Raw genomic sequence first — 17,393 nt, 5'->3', positions numbered from 1 at the left:
ATATGAAAACTACATAGTAGATACTTACAAATCCCAAGGGGATAACACTAAATCAGAAAGGAGAGTTTAGGGCTTGGAAAGAGGGCACAGTTGTTGAGAACACTTGCTGCCTTTCCAGGGGGCTCTGGTTCTGTTCCCAGCACCCATATCAGGTGACGCACAACTGCCTATAACTCTAATTCCAGGAGACATGACATCTTTTTCTGGCCTCCACAGACACAAGACATACATGTGGTGAGCATGCATACATTCAGGCACTCACATATATACGTAACATATAATTTAAAAGGAGATTATAAATGGTCAAAGAATGGTTTATTTCAGACAGAAAGGCCCAAAAACCTCCCTTGAGGTGGAGGTCTTGTTTTATTGTTGTTGCTGTTTTGTTTTGTTTTTGTCTGTTAAGACAGGGTCTTGCTGGGCTAGAGCGCTGGCTCAGCAGTTAAGAGCACTGGCTGCACTTCCAGAGGTCCTGAGTTCAATTCCCAGCCACCACAGGGTGGCTCACAGCCATCTATACTGGGATCTGATGCCCTCTTCTGGCCTGCAGGTGTACATGCAGACAGAGCACTCATACTTAAAATAAATAAATCTTATATTTAAAAAAAAAAAAAAAAAGACAGGCTCTTGCTACAATGCCCCGGCTGACCTGGATTCATGGTCCTCCTGACTCATGCTTCCTAATGCTGGGACTATAGACATGAACTACTTTCATCCAGAAGGTGTCTTATGAGTAAAGACTAAGAGAAGCGATTGCTTTAGCCCTGTCCCTGTGGCCGTGTAGAACATCTGGGAAAAGAAAGCAGTCAGTGGAAAGCCACAGTTTCTTAGCATGGAGGGAATGTGTAACCAAGGTTGGGTGATTCCGACTCAGTGAGAGAGGGGGAGGGAGGGAGAGAGGGAGGGAGGGAGGGAGGGAGGGAGAGAACTGGCTCTTCTGAGGCTGTAAAAGGAGAACCCTGAGGGAGCTTCCGCAGGGGATCAAATGATCTGGCCTATGTTCACACCATCACTCTCTCTGCCAGAAACCAAGGGCAGAAGTCACGTCTGTAAGGAGGAGGCTGTCGCAATAACCCAGGTAGAATGTGACAGCGGCTCAGGCAAATAGGGTGGTAAGAGGTGGGTGAGCTATGGATACATTTTGAAAGTGGAGTTGGCGGGCCTTGCCAATAAATTACAAGTGAACAAGGAAGGAAAAGGATCCCAGATGCAATCAAGGTTTTAACTGAGCCATTGGGGGGAGATGCCACTGCCACTGAAGAACAGAGGAGCTGGTTTCAGAGGCAGAATGACCTGGGCTAGGCCCTATTAGCCTGAATGGCCTTCTGTGGGCAGTCTAGCAGACTCCTGCATAGGTGGGGTGGGGTCCAGAGATGTGAGCTGGAAGGCCATGAGAATAGAGGAGGTATTTAGCCGTGTGAACCTGGGTGAGATCCCAAGAGTCAGCCCAGAGAGAAAAGTCCAAGATGGAATGGGGGTGGGTAACACTTCAGGATCGAGGGGTGGAATGGGAAGCCAGTGAACTAATGCTGAGAAGGCTCAGCTGGGACGGGAGAAATAAAAACGCAAAGCTTTCTCAACGCCAAGAGTAGAAAGCCTATCAAAAAGGAGAGATCGATTAACTGCCAAGTTTTCATTAGTGCTACTTGAAAAGGCCTGGGGTTCCAAGAAAGTGTGTAATGGGTGATTCAATTTAGATGGAAGACTGACATTTAAGATGAAGGCTAAAGGATGAAGCCCCAGTAATGTTCACCTACGTGATTTTTCCCTCGCTTCATCTCAGTGGTGTCTCTGGTCTGTAGACTCTACCTGTGGACCCATAGGTGAGCATCTCCATCACATCCACCATCTCAGAGAAGAAAGGGGCTTGCAGGATACGTGTGCACAAGGACGGGAGCTCAGAATGGCATTTTCCAGTGGGACAGGAAGAAGCAGGCACTCCCATCTGGGCGTGCTGGCACACACCTGGCACACACCTGGCACACACCTGGGGGAACTGGAGCAAGAGAACTGCCATTTTTGAGGTCCGATCGAGCTACAAAACAGGACCAACTTTAAAATCCAGGAGAAAAATAAAGAATCACCCACCTCCTTTCAACCTGACAATTATTTCGATGTGATTTCTGGTGATACATATCTATTTGCATCCGCAAACTCACTCAGTGGCTCCTGCTCTGGTTGGCTGGACACCCTTGCATACGTAGCCAGCAGTGAGCATACCTAGGTGCTACCAGTAGTTGGGGGGTCACTATCTGGATTGAGTATCTCCACATTCTTGATGTTTTATCAGGAGTGGAATAAAAGCCACATAGATTGCGAAGTAACACAGGATATATATTATAAAGCCACAAGGGAGTAGTGGGCATGTGAATGGCATTGCACAAAGACCTCCAGGTCATTTCCTGGGTCTCTTTTTGAGGTCTGAGTCTTTATTTTTATTGGTAGCTAAGCCACGCAACCATTTCTCTATATGCCCCTTCCCATACATCTACATAGGTATGAGATGGTAAATAGAGAATTCTCCCCTAAAAGTCCACCTGAAGAGAAAGCTTTGTCCTATTGCTCATGCATCCCAAGCCAGTTCAGGACAGCTAGGCCTGTCCATCTTTCTACCCAGATGGGACAAGAGTAGGATGGACTAGGATCTGTCTAAGTTTAACTGTCATTAGTGGAGAAAAAGGTTTTCCATTATTTAGAGAGAGGTGTGTGTTTGTAGCTCAGTACAAGTGTGTGTGTGGGGGGGTCTTGTGTTGCTAGGCACATTGTCTAGAGAGGATGTGTGCACAGCACATGGAAGTAAGAGGTCTCTGCCAAGTACAGTACAACTAGAAGAGGGTCGTATCCAACCCAAGCTAGGTAGGAGCCAAAGTTGCTAAACTATTGTTTATACTTGTCAGCTTCAAACTGGGCCCAATTTTCTCCATACAAGAGACCAAGAAGCCAAGAGAGAAAGAATACCTAGTGGTACATTACATGGGATAAACTGATACAGAAACTCTCCAAGTCTAAACCCATGTGGATTATTTTAAGAAAAGAATGTCCAAAAAATAAAAATAATAAAGAAAGAAAGAAAGAAAGAAAGAAAGAAAAAAGAAAGAAAGAAAAAAAGAAAGAAAGAAAAGAATGTTCAGGTGCTTCTTGCTATTTAGATCCCCCAGAGGAAGTCAAAACCAATGACCTTGACAACAATGGTTGGATTAAGAAGGGCTCTGTGCATCTTCTCTGACCAGGACAACTAAGTTAGAGGAAGCCAAAGACATGTTCTACAAAAAGGAACATTCTAGCTGGAATAGTGTTGATGTGGTTCATCAGTCCCCTTTGGAAAAACTTACACACTACAAATGAACAAAGAGAAGCAAGAGGTCGAATTGTTTCACACCCATGTTCAAAGATGTACAAACACCAAGAGGTTGAAGCAACCCAAATGTCCACCAGTGGGTGAAGGTAGGCACGCACTTCTTAAAATCTGTTTTAGTCTCTTTCTCCTATATCCACCCCTTATCCCTTCCAACACCAGGTAGGAAGGAAAGAAAGTAGGAGACACCAGGTAGGAGAGAAAGGTTAGTGGGGAAAGAGGGAGGGAGTTCTCCTTAACTACTTCCTGCTGGTTAGGGTCGTCGAGTTCCTTGGGGCAAGTCCAATCTTCATTTCAGGATCTCTCCAACTTCTCGTCAAACTGCATCAACAGCAACCAGGAGCAGCAGAGGGGAAGCACCAGGAGCAGCAGAGGGGAAGCACCAGCAGCTTTCTTCTTTCTCAGAGCCCCCTGTCTCTCTCCTGGCTTTAGCATTTATTCCCTCTCTAGAGTCCTCAGAATTAAACTGTCTGCAGCTGGCAAAGAGCCCCTCTCAGAGCACATACAAGGCAAATAGTCTGCTGCTGTGGACAATCTGAATCATCTCTATATCCCACACCTGGGATTAAAACAAACACACCAAAGCTTTCCACTACAGGTAAACAAGGAAATAAAATGAGGTCTGTACTATAATGAAATAGTGTGTGTTTGTGTGTTTGTGTGTGTGTGTCTGTGTGTGTGTGCGTGTGTGTGTGTGTGTGTGGTGTGCAGGTGTATGTGTACATGTCTAGCTTGCTCTAAGGATCCTACCTCTGCCTTTCAAGGCTGGAATTTCAGGCAAGCCACCACCCCCATCCAGCATTTACATGGGTTCTGGGGGGTGTGAACTCCATCCCTCACAGTTGAGCAGCAGGCACTTAACCATTGAGCCTTCTCACCAGTCAAGGCCCCGATTCCTAAGACCATTAAACCAAGCAGAGTTCGCACTGGAGGTGAAAGATTTGTTGTTTTATTTTTGGTTTTTCGTTTTTCTTTTTATACGTGTGAACACACATGTGTGTGCACATGTAAGAGTGGGTGAGTGTAAACACCATGCATTTGTTGGAGGACAACCTTGGGTATTGGTCCTTAGGTGACTTCTACATTTTGCCTTGAGACAGTTGGCTTGGAACTTCGCTGCACGTGCCAGGCTGCTTGGCTTGAAAGCTCCTAGGGATCTTATTGTCTCTGCCTCCCATCTGCCAATTACTGGGGTGAAAGGAATGTGACTCAGGTTCTCCTGCTTGTAAAGCATATATTATACCGAGTGGGCTGTATCCCCAGCCCCCAGTTCCCCCCCCCCCGCCCCCGTCGTGTGTGTGCTCATGTATATTCGCTTGCTCACATGGATAAGTAGGTGGGCAGGTCTGAGATTGAAGTGGGTTTTTAACTCAGTAACATCCCCAAACTTGTTTTCTTGTGACAGAGACTCTCACTAAAGAGATCACCAGTTGGCTAGACAGCTGGCCAGCAAACCCCAGGGTTCCTCTTGGCTCTGTCTTTCCAGTGCTGGGATTACAGGCACTCACAGCCACAGCTGGCTTTTCACATAGATGTTGTAGACACGGACTCAGTTTCTCCATTTGTTCTGAGCCATTTCCCCAAACCCACATACAAAGGTTTGCCCTTGATATAGGATCTTAATGTAACCCAGGCTGGGCTTGACCAACAATGTAGACGAAGCTGGCCTTGAACTTTTTTTTAAAATATATTTTATTAATTTATTCATACTACATCTCAATTGTTATCCCATCCCTTGTATCCTCCCATTTCTCCCTCCCTCCCATTTCCCCCTTACTCCCCTCCCCTATGACTGTGACTGAGGAGGATCTCCTCCCCCTGTATATGCTCATAGGCTATCAAGTCTCTTCTTGGTAGCCTGCTACCCTTCCTCTGAGTGCCACCAGGCCTCCCCATCCAGGGGACGTGATCAAACCTAATCCTCCTGCCTCTCCCTTCCAAGTGCTGAGATGACAGGCCTATGATACTATGTCTGGTTTAGCTTGCTGTTAAGGTTCATACAGTCCCAAAAGACAAGGATTTTTGTGTAAATGTGGGAAAGCTCACTTTGATCACTGAAGGCATTAGCTTGCTGGGGAATGCATATACACACCAACATGGCCCCCATGTCATAGAGTGCATGTGCACGTGGACAGTGTCCTCTTCCATTTGGATTAGAAATTCAGCTTCTCTCTAACCCCAACCCTCCTAGCCATTTTAGCATCTGGAAGACCAGGGCTGGGCTGCAGCCCACTCAGGCTCTGATTCCAGCTTCCTGGCTGGTTGATATTGCTACTAGAGAGATGCTATGTTGGGACGAGGAGAAACAACAGGAGCCGGGAAGCTCCCGTATGAAGCATTGCTATCGTCCTAATCCAGGTGGATAGAGGACATCCTCCATGTGCTCTCGAGGCCGAACTGGGACATTAAAGACAGGAACAGAGCTCGGGGTGTAGCTCTGTGATAGAGTACTGGTCTACCACATACAAGGGTTTGCCGTTGAATCCCAATGCCCTGTACACACACACAGGATAGGGAGTGTAGCAATCTTTTAGAGTTTAGAGTACTGTGGAACTTGCCTTTACCCACTGTTTTTCCATTAATTCTGCACTGATGCCTTAGGCCTTTCATTACTATGTACAAATACCTAACAGAAGGAAGCTTAAGGGAGAAGATTCTGTGGCCATCATTGAGAGGACTAGAGTTCACCATGGCTAGGAAGCATGGTGGCCAGTGGCTTGGTCCTTGATGCTAATCGGGAAGCAGTGGGAGAAAAATGTTAGTGCTCATCTAGCGTTCTCCTTCTACCCAGTCTGGGCTCCCAGCCCAAAGGAGAACATCACCTATATTCAAGCTAAGTCTTTTCTCCTCAGGTAATCCTCCCAGGAATGTCCTGACAGATGCAGGGCATATGAGTCTCCTAGGTAATTCCAAATGCAATCAATGAAGATCGGTACCACCATAGGTTATGTATGCTGACACCCATCCACAAAAGAGCGTATACCTCCTGTTGTGTTGTTCCCTCCAAAAGTGGAAGGTTTGCTCTGCTTTAACCTCTTCTTTTTTCTTTTCATTTTGTTGTGGTGGTTTTTTTGTTCGTGCGTTTCTCAAGACAGACTTCCTCTGTGTAGCTTTGGCTGTCCTGGACTTGATTTGTAGACCAGGCTGGCCTCGAACTCACAGACATCCATCTGCCTCTACCTCTTGAGTGCTGAGATTAAATAAAGGCATGTGCCACCGCCACTGGCTTAAACCTTTTAAACCTCTTACAATTTATAGCCTTCTGAGGCACTTAGCTACCGGTGGCTGGTCAGGGTCAGAAGAGCAGCTGTAGGTCTACAGTGAAAATAGGGTCGCTGCATTCTGGAACCTAAGCCACAGTCTTGATTTCATCAGAAACTACACTAACTAACTGAACACACCAGGCCAAGATGAAGTTAGAAATAGCCGAGAGTTTCTTTACACAGAACAGAACATTCGTTCTTCTGCTTGCATATGTACCACATATGTGTTCCTCTCAACTGGCTTTGTGCATTTCCATCTCTGCCTTAATTATATTCATATAGCATCCTTTAAATACTTCAATTAAAATGAAGAGAGGCAGAGAAACTGAACGGGCTCTATTCCGGTCCTCAGTAGAATGTTTAATTCCATGTACATCACCCTGCTTGCTTCCTAGCGTCTCTGACTCTGAAATACAGCAAGGAAGAAGAGAGTGAAGGTACAATTAAAAGAGAATGAATAGAGAAGATGGGGCTGGAGGGAAGGCTCTGGGATAAAGTGCTTGCCCCGGGAGCAGGGATTTTGGATTCCCAGAGCACACATGAAAACCAGACAAACATGGCTGCCACTTGCAAAAGGAGCATTTGGGAGGCAAAGATGGGGTTCTCAGGAAAGAATGGATATAGACTCTCTAGAATGTGCAAGCTCTGGGTACAGCAAGAAACCCTGTCTCATTAAATAAGGTGGAGAGCAATTGGCGAAGACACCCTCACAGTAGGATGTGCATCCCCCACAGTAGGATGTGCATCCCCCACAGTAGGATGTGCATCCCCCACAGTAGGATGTGCATCCCCCACAGTAGGATGTGCATATGCGTGTACACGAGCAACAACAAGGAAGAAAGCTTAGGCAGCCATTATTGGTGTTGATCCACATTACTTTAAAAAAATTTTCAGGAAGATAGACACGATTCTTAGTATGATTTAGTAGTGAGAAACTGAAGCTGTAAAAAACACGAAGTAATGTTTTAGAAGTCACTGCTGGGGTTCAAATTGAGAATTCCCAGTGTGCTGCCTGTCTCCTCTTTTATGAACACCCACCAACATGGGCCACGTTCGAACCAAGAGTGCAAAGGCAACCCGGGTCATCATTGAGACGTATTGGACGCGTCTGGGTAATGACTTCCACAACAACAAGCGCGTGTGGGAGGAGAGCGCCACTATCCTCAGCAAGCAGCTCCGCAACAAGACAGCCGGCTCTGTCAGGCATCTGATGAAGTGGATTCAGAGAGGTCCTGTGAGAGGTATTGCTATCAAGCTGCAGGAAGGAGAGAAAGAGGAAAGATAATTACGTTCCTGAGGTCTCAGCCCTAGACCAGGAGATCACTGAGACTGATCCTGACACCAGGGAAATGCTGAAGCTTCTGGACTTTGGCATCTCTCCAACCTGCAGGTCACTCGGCCTACAGCTGGGATGAATTTCAAAACACCACGTGGAGCTGTTTAAATCTGTTCTGTCATATTTTCAATAAACCTGAAAACAAAACAAAACAAAAAGAATTCCCATACAAGAAATCTGATTCTAGGATCTACATTCTGATTTACTCGTTTATTTTCTTATTGTATCTATGTATCTATCTATCTCTTTTTTGGCACTTGGAGTTGAGCACAGGGTCTTGTATACACTAAACACATGCTCTACCTCAGAGCTATACCACTGACTTTTGATGCTGCATTCTTAGTTTCCACTACATGGCTTTCTTGAACTCAGAAAAGGGTAAGGAATAAGAAAGGAGGAAAGCAGTGATGAGGAAACTGAGAGTTGAATACAAGAATATGTTAAGAAGGAAGGGACTGGAGTTGGTGCTACAACTTGGTATACTGAGTGCTGCCTCCAAGAGAGGAGTACTTCCCTCAGCCCCACTCCATTTGTCTGCTGGCTCTGACCTCACCGCATTGTCTCCTTTTCTTTCTCCATCTGTACAACACTACCTAACATGCGTGTGTTTGTTCTAAGAGGCACATGTTCATTCTAACAGGTATGTATTCGTTCTATGTAACATGTGTGTGTTCATTCTGTCTAACAGGTATGTGTTCATTAAGTCCCACTGACCAAGCAGCAGATTTGCACAAGAAACACTCAGACCAGCAGATGATTGCGAGATCTGTGGTGATGAACTTTTGCATGGTAAAGCATCAAATGGTAAGGCATGAGAACTAGCCCATAACAAGTGTAGGCCACATACACTGTTTCCTATGAAAAGAGGCCAGAAGGTTCCATATAATGGGTTCTGCCACACGTTCAGGATGGCCTCCCTGATGCCCTGAGTCCCATCCCAGCTGTCTGAGATGGAGTCTGACTTGAGCAGCACTAGGCTGACTGGACTCACCAGTGAGTTGTAAACGTGGTATCACGGTTGGAATGTAACATGTTTCCCACAAGGCTCACATGTGTTGAGAACGTTATGAAACCTTTAGGAGGAGGTCGAGACTTGATGCAGGAAGTACGTCACTGCGGCTTGCCTTGAGGTTTTACAGCCCAGCCCTGCTTCTTGTTCCCTTTTTTCCTGACCGCTGAGACAACGTCAGCGGCTGGGCTTGTGTTCCCTTCACTACGTGGTCCCTGCCATGAGGACTGCATCCTCTTTGGAACTATAAGCCAGAATAAACCCTTTCTCCCCTAAGCAGCTCTGCTTGGGTATTTTGCCATAGTAACATGTGAAGAAACTGAAACATATAGGTTTGTCTCGGCACCTTTGGAAAATATGTTTACCTGCCATTAAGAAAGGGCCATGGGAAAGTTTTATTCAGTGACAAAAAAAAATTATTTTAAAAGGTGCCATTTACGGGGAAAGATATGGAACTAGAGATAATCATGTTAAGCAAAATAAGCCAGTCTTAAAAAGACAAATATCACATATCTTCTCTCAATATGGAACCTAGATTTTAAAAAGCTAAGATATTTCCTTGTTTTTAATAGCTGAGTAGTATTCTGTTGTGTAAATGTACCACAGTTTCTTTATCCATTCTTCAGTTGAGGGACATCTGGGTTGTTTCCAGATTATGGCTATTAGGAATAAGACTGCCATGAACATAGTTGAGCAAATGCATGCAGAGAACCTAGACCCTCTGTTCAGATATAACCAATGGGCTGACAGCTCGTTCTCGATGGTTGTGGAGGGAACAGGGACTGCCTCTGACATGAACGCTGGTACTCCCGATTTGATCACCTCCCCTTGGCAGGGAGACCCTGCGAGCACACAGAGGAAGGTGATGCAGGCTATCCAGATGAGACCTCATAGGCTGTGGTCAGAGGGTGGGAGAGGAGGGCCCCCCAACAGAGGTCTAGGGGAGGAGAATGGGGCAGAAGAGGGAGGGAGGGATGGAGGGGGGGTGGGAACAGGAAGATACAAGAGAGGGGATAACAATCGGCCTGTAATATCAGTAAATTATAATAAATAAAGAAGAAAAAAACTAAGATATAATGTTAAAGAGGGAATATCTAGGAATAGAAGAGGGACTGGCAGGAGGCAGAGCAGAGCAAAGAGGGAAAATAAGGAGTGAATACGGTCAAAATATAAACATGTATAGAAATGTCAAAGTAAAAACAACTACTCATCAGCTGGACGTGGTGGCGCACGCCTGTAATCCCAGCACTCGGGAGGCAGAGGCAGGCGGATGGCTGTGAGTTCGAGGCCAGCCTGGTCTACAAAGTGACTCCAGGACAGCCAAGGCTAACACAGAGAGACCTTGTCTCAAAAAAAAAAACAACTACTCTGTGCTATCAATGCATACTGATGAAAGATTAATGGGGAAACAGACAAATAAAAGGCCATAGGGCTCCAGTAGGAGGGGCTGAACACAAGGCACCTAGCCTGATAACTGTTGAAGCCTTCCAAATACCAGGAGACTTTCCCCAGGATGAAGGCAGCACTGGGGCTAACATAGCAGAGAGCTAGGAAAGGCCATTGGTCTCAGTGTTTCTAATAGGATTTGAGCACTGTGGCACAGGGGGAGTTGATACCCACTACCGTCAGCTGGGAGATGCTACATCTAGAGGGGAACCCAGTACAGTGTTTGCTAGATGGTCACGCTGTGTGTCTTAGTTAGGATTTCTATTGCTGTGATAAAGACACTATGGCAAAAAAAGCAACGCAGCGAGGAAAAGGTTTGTCTTAGCTTCAAACTCTCAGTCTGGAGATGAGCAAGAACAAAGAATGATGAGCGTGTATGAAAATGCCATAGCAAAACCCATTATTTTATATTTAATATTAAAAATTAATTTTCAGAGAGTGGAGAAGATAGTGCCACTGGTCACACACTGTATCTGATCAGCAGGACATCAGTGACTACACACTGACTAAAGGACAAAACCGAGAGCTCCAAAACACCAGTGCTGGTGTTTCTCAGGGGAGAGGGGACTACACAGTGTGGAACACAGGTCGGTCTGGTCTCAGATCACACGGCTAATTCATTGAAAAGTCCCGGTGTCCCTATAGGCTTGTGTGTAGTCTCCAGTGTCTAGCCCCATACCAAGGTGCAGCATACAGTGCTCAGTGTCTCAGACTGATCTGTGGGCAACAAAATACCAGTGTCTGAGTCTCCCAGCTGAGAGGAGACCTCATGGGGTAGGCCACAAATAGACCTGACCCCAGGCCACCCGGCTAATCCACAGAAAAGTTTCCAGGTACCCAAGGGGCAGTTTCCAGTGGAGCGGCTTGCCACACACCAGCACCCATGTGCTCAGTGTATCAGACTGAACTGTGGACCACAAAACACCAGTGTCTAGGTCTCCCAGCTAAGAGGAGACCTCACAGTGTGGACCCCAGGTAGATCTGACCTCAGGTTACCCAGCTGGTCTCTGGAAAGTTCCCTGGTCTGACCTTAGATCATTTAGTTGATCCACGGAAGGGTTCCCTGATCCCCACAAGTGAGGAGTCTCAACTTATAGCCACTCATTTACAAGCTGTTCTTAACAGCCAGTGGAAGGCACCAGAAACTACTATACAATGTCAAAGACAGCCAGATGACCAAAGGCCAGTGTAAAAACACAAACAACAAAAGCCAAAGTAATCTGGCATCTCCAGAACCCAGTTATCCCAAAGAAATCAGCCCTGGATACTCTAACACAACTGAAACACATGAAAATTACCTCACATCTTTCATCATAAAGTTGATAATGGAGGAAATGAATAAAATCCATAAAGAAATACAAGAAGAGGGGGCTGGAGAGATGGCTCAGTGGTTAAGAGCGCTGCCCGCTCTTCCAAAGGTCCTGAGTTCAATTCCCAGCAACCACATGGTGGCTCACAATCATCTACAGTGAGGTCTGGCGCCCTCTTCTGGTGGGCAGGCATACATTGAAGGTGAAACACTGTATACTTAAATAAATAAATCTTAAAAAAAAAAAAAAGAAATACAAGAAGATACAGTCAAACAGATTGAGGACCTTATAGAGGCCATGACAGAGACCTATAGAGAGGAAATTAATAAATCACTGGATGAAATTCAGGGAAATACAAGCAATCAGGTGAAGGAAATCAATAAAATGGTTCAAGATCTGAAGGTGAAAATGGAAGCAATAATAAAAACACAAGCTGAGGAGATCCTGGGAAGAGAGAACTTAGAGAGGAAAGCAGGAACTACAGAGGTACGCACTGCCAACAGAATACAGGAGATAGAGGAAAGAATCTCGGGTGTAGAAGATCCAACAGAAGATTTTGATGTAACCATCAAAGAAAATGTTAAATCTAAAAAATTCCTGACACAAAACATTCAAGACATCAAGGACACCATGAAAAGAGGAAATATAAGAATAATAGGAATTGAAGAAAGAGAAGATGCCTGGTTTCAAGGCCCAGAAAATATTTTCAACAAAATCATAGAAGAAAATTTCCTCAAATTTAAGGAGTGATCCTGATAAACACAAAAGTGGCCTACAGAACACCAAATAGAGTAGACCAGAAAATAAAGTCCTCCCGCCACTTAATAATCAAAACACTAAATGTACAGAACAAAGAAAAATATTAAAAGCAGCAAGGGAAAAGGGCCAAATAACATACAATGGCAAACCCATCAGAATCACATCCGACTTTTCAGCAGAAGCCATAAAAGCCAGAAGGGCCTGGGCAGATGTCTTGCAATTGCTAAGATACCACAGATGCGAGTCCAGACTACTATACCCAGCAAAACTTTCAATAACTGTAGATGGAGAAAGCAAGATATTCCACGACAAAATCAAATTTAAACAGTACCTACCACAAAGCCCGCCCTACAGAAAATACTAAAAGGAAAACTCCAACCCAAGGAGGCTAAATATACCCATGAAAACACAGAAAATAGATAACTTCACTTTAGCAAAACGAAAATAAGCAAGCACACAAACACACTACCACAGCCAACTTAAAAATAAAAGGACCTAACAGTCACTGGTCACTAATCTTTCTCAATATCAATGGTCTCAACTCTCCAATAAAAAGACACAGACTAACAGAAAGGACAAGTAAATTCTGCTGCATTTAAGAAACATATCTCAAATACAAAGATAGTCATTACCTAAGAGTAAAGGGCTGGAAAAAGATTTTCCAAGCAAACAGACTCAAGAAGCAAGCGGGAGTAGCCATTCTAATATCTAGTAAAATAGGCCTTCAACCAAAACTAATCAAAAAAGATAAGAAAGGATACTTCATCCTTGTTGAGTACTTCATACTCAACAAAAGAAAACTCAACCAAGATGACATTGTAATTCTGAACATCTATGCCCCAAATATGAGGGCACCCACATTTATAAAAGAAACATTAATAACACTTAACCCACACATTGATCCACAGACATTAATAGTGGGAGATTTAAACACCCACCTCTCACCAAGGGATAGGTCAACAAAACAGAAGCTAAACAGAGAAATAATGACACTAATAGATGTCACGAATCAAATGGACCTAACAGATATCTACAGAACTTTTTACTCAAACACAAAAGATTATACCTTCTTCTCAGCACCTCATGGAACTGTCTCCAAAATTGACCAAATAGTAGGCCCCAAAGCAAGCCTCAATAGGAACAAGAAGATTGAAATACCTTGTATCCTATCAGACTACCACGGACTAAAAAGAGGACCTCAACAACAACAGAAATAACAAAAAGTCTACACACACACTGAAACTGAACAACTCTCTGCTCAATGACAACTGGGTCAGGGAAGAAATAGAGAAAGAAATTAGAGACTTCCTAAAATTCAATGAAAATGAAGGTACACCATACCCAAACTTATGGGACACAAGGAAAGCAGTACCAACAGGAAGTTCATAGCACTAAGTGTCTTCATAAAAAGATTGGAAACATCTCGTTTAAGCAACTTAATGGCAACCTGGAAGCCCTAGGAAAAAAGAAACAAACATACCCCAAAGGAGTAGACAGCTGGAAATAATCAAACTCAGGGATGAAATCGATATATTAGAAACAAAAAGAATAATTCAAAGGATCAACAAAACCAAGAGCTGGTTCTTTGAGAAAATAAGCAAGATAGACAAAACCGTAGCCAAACTGACTAAAAGCCAAAGGGAGAGTGATCCAATCAACAAAATCAGAAATGAAAAGGGAGATATAATGACAGATAGTGAGAAAAATCCAAAGAATTGTTAGGTCTTACTTCAAAAGCCTATATACCACAAAATTTGAAAATCTGCATGATATGGACAATTTTCTTGATAGATTCCACTTACCAAACTTGAATCAAGATCAGGTAAACAAATTTAATAGTCCTATATCCTCGAAGGAAACAGAAGCAGTCATCAAAGTCTCCCAGTCTATAAAAGCCCATGGCCAGATGGATTTAGTACAGAATTCTACCAGATCTTCAAAGAAAAGCTAATACTCCTCAAACTATTCCACAAAATAGAAAGAGAAGTAACATTATTAAATTGATTCTATGAAGCCATAGTCACCTTGATACCTAAAGCACACAAAGACCCAACGAAGAAAAAGAATTTCAGACCAACCTCCCTTATCAACATTGATGCTAAGATACTTGCAAACCAAGTCCAAGAACACATCAAAAATATCACCCACCATGACCAAGTAGTTTTTATCCCAGGCATGCAGGGGTGGTTCAATATATGGAAATCCATCAATGTAATCCACCATATAAACAAACTGAAAGGACAAAAAAAAAAAAAAAAGAAAGAAAAAAAAAAGATCATCTCCTTAGATGCCAAAAGAGCATTTGATAAAATCTAACACTGGTTCATGTTTAAAGTCTTGGAGAGATCAGGGATCCAAGGTACATAACTAATCATAATAAAGGCTATATATAGCAAGCCAATAGCCAACCCCTGACAAAGAGCTAACAGTCAAAATATATAAAGAAATTAAACACTTCCAAACCAAATAATCCAATTAAAAAATTGGACACAGGGCTAAATAGAGAACTCTCAATAGAGAAATCTCGAACAACCGAGAAACACCTAAATGTTCAACTTCTTTCATCATCAGGAAAATGCACATCAAAACGACTGAGATTCCAACTTATACCTATCAGAATGGCTAAGATAAAAAAAACTCAGGTGACAGCACATGCTGGCAAGGATGTGGAGAAAGGGTAAACTTCCTCCATTGCTAATGGGAGTGCAAACTTGTACAACTACTTTGGAAATCGATCTCATGCTTTCTCAGAAAATTAGGAATAGTACTACCTCAAGACACAGCCATACCACTCCTGGGCGTATACCCGAAAGATGTTCCACCATACAACAAGGACATTTGCTCAACTATGTTCATAGCAGCCTTATTCATAATAGCCAGAATCTGGAAACAACCTAGATGTCCCTCAGCTGAAGAATGGATAAAGAAACTGTGGTACATTTACACGATGGAATACTACTCAGCTATTAAAAACAAGGAAACCTTAAAAATTGCAGGCAAATGGATGGAACTAGAAACAATCATTCTGAGTGAGGTAACCCAGACCCAGAAAAGCATGTATGGTATATACTCACTTATAAGTGGATATCAGCCCAACATAGAGGTTCTCTGAGAGACTCCACCCAGCAGGGAATCTGGACAGACCCTGGGACTCACAGCCGGACGCTGGGTGAAGCGCTGAGAGTTGTATGGGGGAGTTGGGGGGATGGAAGGACCCAGAGGGGTCAGGAGCTCCATAAGGAGATCATCAAGCCCAGCGGATCTGGACCCAGGGGGACCTGCACAAACTGATGCACCAACCAAGGACAGTGCATGCAGAGACCCTAGACCTCCTGTTCAGTTGTATCGAATGGACAGCTCATTCTCCAAGTTGTTGGACAGGGGAGAGCAGGGACTGCCTCTGACATGAGTGCTAGTGCCTGCGATTTGATCACTTCCCTTTAGTTGAGCAGCCTTGAAGGCACACAGGGCAAGGGGATGCAGGCTATCCTGTGGAGACCTGATAAGCTGTGGTCAGATGGTGGGGGAGAAGCTCCCCCCTACTCTGCCCCCCCCACCCCCTCCTATCAGAGAGCTAGGGGAGGGGAAGAAGGAGGAAGAAGGGAGGAGGGTGGGAAGAACCTAGGGAGGGGCTAACAATCGGGATGTAATGTGAATAAATTATAATAAATAATTTTTTAAAAAAATATCTCAAGTCATGTTCGGTCACTGAAGGAAGCAAGGGCCAGAAGTCAAGGCAGGAGCCAAGCACTATGGCACATATGTATAATCTCAGCACTAGGGGAGGCAGAAGTAGATAGATCTCTATGAGTTCGAAGCCAGCCTGGACTACAAAGTGAGTCCAAGGTAACCAAGGCTACACAGAGAAACTCTGTCTCAAAGAAAAAGAAAGAAAGAAAGAGAAAAAGAAAGGGAGGGAGAGAGGGGGGGAAGAAAGAAAGAAAGAAAGAAAGAAAGAAAGAAAGAAAGAAAGAAAGCCAAGGCAGGAACTCCTTCCAGCTGCCCAGGAGTAGCACCAGCCCCAATGATCTGGTCAAGCATTAGTCAAGAAAAAGTCCTGCACACTCACATATGGGCAATATAATAGAGACATTATTCTTAGGTGAGGCTCCACTTCCCAGACAACTCTTAATTTGTGTCAAGCTGACAAAAATACCAACCAGGAAATGGCCAGGCTGCCTTCTAGATATTTATTTTTAAACTTACAGACTTGTTGCTACTTACAGTCATGACCAGGGAAGCTTCTTTTTACCATGGGCAAGGCAGAGACCCACCGGTAGTCAAAGCGTGTAAGTGATTATGAGTCCTCAGCTCTGAGTAGGCTGTCTCTACCAAACCCTTCCCGAAGGCCGACAGAGCATCGAGGAAGATGGGTAGAAAGAATATAAGAGCTAGAAGGTGGGGAGGAGTGCTATGAAACGCTACCTTATGGTCTTGTCATGGGCGTCACAGTGATGGACTCACAGCAGCTATGACTGTCTGCACGAGACAGGTAGACCATCAAGGCAGCCGATACTCTCGCAGGGATGAGTAAGGACTCCTGAGGCCCTACCAGTAGCTGAAGAAGAGCCTTAGCAGTTGACTGCTGCTGCTGGACCAGTTTTTCCTTAAGCGTGTGGCTGTCCATGTTCCAGGTGATGGCCACACACCCACCTACATATGGGCCGCACTAGTTCAGACTCAATGGGTTGTAAAAAAGGGAGGGAGAAGGGGGGGATGAAATTAGGAGGACAAAATGTTGGGTTGTGGCCTTCTTAGGTTTTGCTTCGTCAGCTTAGCACAAGCTAGGGTCATTTTGGAAGAGGGCGCTTTAATTGAGATATTTTCTCCATCAGACCACCTACAGGCATGCCTGTGGGGCGTTCAAATAAATTTAAAAAAAAAATAGAGATACAAAAGACATTGGCTACACCAA

The 17,393-nt window shown here is 44.3% G+C and overlaps 1 pseudogene across 1 annotated transcript; it reads left to right on the top strand.

Annotated features, from left to right (window-relative positions):
• The first annotated feature begins 6,970 nt into the window (after positions 1 to 6,970).
• On the top strand, positions 6,971 to 8,167 carry LOC311603898 (small ribosomal subunit protein eS17-like; annotated as a pseudogene). Its single transcript, XR_014783652.1, has 2 exons — positions 6,971 to 7,379; positions 7,419 to 8,167. The product of XR_014783652.1 is annotated as a small ribosomal subunit protein eS17-like (transcript).
• Positions 8,168 to 17,393: the final 9,226 nt, after the last annotated feature.

The sequence above is a fragment of the Acomys minous genome, assembly GCF_964271855.1.
Source record: "Acomys minous genome assembly, chromosome: 8".
Taxonomy (NCBI): domain Eukaryota; kingdom Metazoa; phylum Chordata; class Mammalia; order Rodentia; family Muridae; genus Acomys; species Acomys minous.
Note: the sequence above shows the minus strand (reverse complement) of the source record. Positions and strands in the feature narration are given on the sequence as shown.